We start from the raw sequence: 3,640 nt of genomic DNA, 5'->3' as shown, positions 1-3,640 counted from the left end.
AATAAGGCGGCGGGCTCAAATTATGCCCTCTAAGCTTATGGTATCACCTAAAAAGGTTATACAGACATTCTATGACTTTCCAAGTAATTTGGAGCAAAGTTGCATAATTTCAAGAAATAGCGTATCAAAGATGGTTCAATTCTACTGAAGGAAAAACTGAAATTTTGTCTTGCGGATTCCGAGGGCCAAGAGGTCCTTCGAGGCCCGGATCCGACTCTAACACACTAAGGGCATGCCAAGGGAAGAATTGGGTTTGCTTTACATACCTTTCACGCTCCTTAAGCCTTTCCAAACTCACTTCCCGTTTCGTCGAAAAACTGCAATTGGTCAAGTTTACCAATTGTGAGTTATTAATGCCATTATTACAACTTTAATCATATTTGGCTACCGAAATTTCGGCAGCACTTCCCCTATACATATGGCACCCCGAGAATTCAACTCGGCTAGAAATCATCAACAACAACCCAAACGACGACATTAACATCAACAAAGAACATTAAGAACACAAATATCCTTCAACAAGACATTTTTCTCACAAGTTGACATAACCTTCATTTCAATCCAAACTTTCACTAATATCAATAATTTCACATTCATCAACAATCAAGATCATCACCATATAGTTCTAGATACATTTCATATCGATTGCCTTAAGATATACACTTGATATACATAATATACAATTGTCCGCCAAAGTCTTAACTTATGCAAAACATCAAATCTTTGGCATGCAATTCCATAACAAGTTTCCAACTTCCAAATTCATCAATGATTATCACCATTAACAACCAAACAACTTCATTTCCTTAATGTCGGAAAATCATACTAAAACGACATAAGTTTCTACATTCCAATTCAATACAAACTTATATCATTCTAACTTCATTTCTATGCCAAGCATTACAACAACACTCCAATACACTAAACAAACTTAATCAATTCCACTCCATAGCCAACATACCACACGGCCATATGCTTATTTTTCCATATCAACTAAATTCATCCAACTTTCAATTCCCACATGCATTTCATCACAATCATAACTAGAATATAACATAAATTCAATACAATTTGGCTATACAACATGCATATACACACGGCTACAAGCCATATACCAAACCCACATTGCAAACTTCCATTTCTTCATACAATCAACACATTTCCATATACTACAACACAATCAAAACTTCACAACACAATAAAAAGGTAGAAATTCATACCTTTTCTTCAAGTTTCCTTCACTTGGAGATATAGTCACTTTGATGATTCTAATGCTCCCCACTCCAATCCAACTATACCAAGTTACAAAGGAACCTTGACTTAGTAGGAAATCAACAAGAAATAAATTTTTGAAGCAAGATTTTTGGTACCTATTTTTTCCTAGCAAACCCGAAACCCTCTTCTTTCTCCTCTTCTATTTTTTTGTTCTTGGTTATCTCCTTTCATACTTATCATAGTCTTCAATTATATAAGTATTGAAGTGCTTGGTCACATGACCAAGCACATGACCCATAAAATGGGCTTGGACCAAGCCAAAGTGGCCGGCCAAGCACCCCATTTTGGGCCTCACTTTGCTTCAATTATTTTTTGAGCCCAATACTTATGGATCACATTTTGTAATTCCCGAAACTAATTTCCAAAATTTCAAAATTACCCTTAACCTTGTCCCACACTTTCATGACTCTATTCTTTCATGCATAACTCCTATGTTCAACAAAATATCAAATTGATCTTATATCTCAAGAATCCAATGTAATTCAAGTCTTTCCAAACGTGTGAAAACACGGGTCATAACATTATCACTATCTAAACACAACTACATATATATAGATATACTATAATCCGAAGTGTTGGGCCCGTGCGCAGCGCGGGCATAGGCCGTCTAGTTAAAGTAAAAGAGCTCACAAAATTGGCATTAGACCTTGACGAAGTGCTATAAATATGTCCCTAATGAATTGAAAATAAAAACACTTCCCTACTTGAGGCTTCAAGACAAAGCATTGTCAATGGCTGGAAATAAGTTTTCTTTCTTTTTGGTTGTTCTCCTCATGGCGACTATTAGTTAGTAGTTGCATTCTCCTCTTCCTATAGCTCGCTTTCCATATAATATAGTCTTTGTCTCAATTTATGTGACACAAAAGAATAAGATCTTTTTATATTAAAGAATTTTTATTTTACCATTAATGAGAAGATTTATAGCTGTACAAGTGTTTATATCTTATTCTAAACTACAAGTTTCAAAAGTCTTTATTTCATTACTTTGTGTCAAGCCACATAAAATGGAACGGAAGCAGTGTTGTGTATACATTATTTTATATTAATGTTTAACTCAATTTTGATTGATTTAATATGCAGTTAATCCCTCGCCGAAGATGAAAGTGCAAGCATTGCGAAACTTAGCCTTGGATATGGATATGGTTGAAAGAAATCTAATGCTAGATGATGGTTGGTTGACTTGTAAGAGACCTTGCAGTAAGCAAAGTGATTGTTCTGACGGTTGGATGTGCAATTCATGTGGGACTCCTATCTTAGGGAAGAAATATAAACAATGTCTCATTCCTCCCTCTCAAAGTTGAGGGTTCCAACTGCATTCACTGCTAAAGACACACGTTTTTCCGAGGGAAAAATCTGACAGATATAAGAGATTTTCCTACATGTATGTTTATGTTGCTTTTCATTTACCTACTTTGAGTCTCTTGTAAGCAACAGAATAAGTGTCTACCTACTATATTAATCTTGATCAATGTACTATGTTATGCAGTTTGTGTATTCTCTCTTTTTCTTTCTTTTGCTTTTGTAACGTTCTTCTTTCTTTTGCTTCATCTTTAAAAGCCTCGTTCGTTTTTTTATTAAGATTCAGACGTCCGAATCTAAATGCACATCCGAATGATTAAGATGTTTGTCTCTATATATAAACACTATCTAAATGTCCATAATTTATTTATTTGTAAACATAAAAAATATAAAGTTCAAATAAAAAATAACTAAATATTATAAATTTTCTAAAATAAAATCATGATAAGAAAAAACATTTATGTTTGCTAGTGATGGTGGAGATGGTTTGTCGTTGTGGTGGTGGTAATGATTGGTGTTGGTGGCTAATAATGGTGGTGGTGATAATTGCGATAGTGAAGGTGGTTGGTGTTGTAATGACCAGTGTGATGTGACAGTTGATAGTGGTGGTGGTGGTTGTGATGGTAAAATTGCTTGATATTAGTAGTTGGAGGTGTTGATGGTGGTGGCTGAAGAATGTGTGGTGTTTGGCGATGTGTTAGTGGTAGCTGGCGCCGGTGCTAATTGCGATGGCGGAGGTAGTTGGTTTAGGGATTGGTGACAGTGGTGGTAATGGCTAATAATATTAGTGGAGGTGGCGGTAACGGCAGTGGATATAGTTATAATGATGGAGGTGGTAGGTGTAGTAGGGACTGACATTTATGGTTGACAGCAAACAACAGTGGTGGTTGTTATGGCAGAGTTGATTGGTGGTGGTGACTGGTGGTTAGCGACGGCAATGGGTATTAACAAATGATGATGGTGGTTGTGATGATAGAGGTGGTGGCTGGTGATTGTGGATAGAACGGTGATAAGAATTATCCTCACAAAAATACATCTCAATGATATTGCGACTTTGTTTAAGATC

At 35.9% G+C, this 3,640-nt stretch overlaps 1 long non-coding RNA gene across 1 annotated transcript; it reads left to right on the top strand.

Annotated features, from left to right (window-relative positions):
* The first annotated feature begins 1,941 nt into the window (after positions 1–1,941).
* Positions 1,942–2,769, top strand: LOC132611198 (uncharacterized). Its single transcript, XR_009571512.1, has 2 exons — positions 1,942–2,061; positions 2,356–2,769. It is a non-coding gene; the product is annotated as an uncharacterized LOC132611198 (long non-coding RNA).
* The last annotated feature ends 871 nt before the right edge of the window (positions 2,770–3,640 follow it).

This window comes from Lycium barbarum, chromosome 1, assembly GCF_019175385.1.
Source record: "Lycium barbarum isolate Lr01 chromosome 1, ASM1917538v2, whole genome shotgun sequence".
NCBI classification, from domain to species: Eukaryota; Viridiplantae; Streptophyta; class Magnoliopsida; order Solanales; family Solanaceae; genus Lycium; species Lycium barbarum.
The sequence above is the reverse complement of the archived record's forward strand: the minus strand, read 5'-3'. Positions and strand labels throughout refer to the sequence as shown.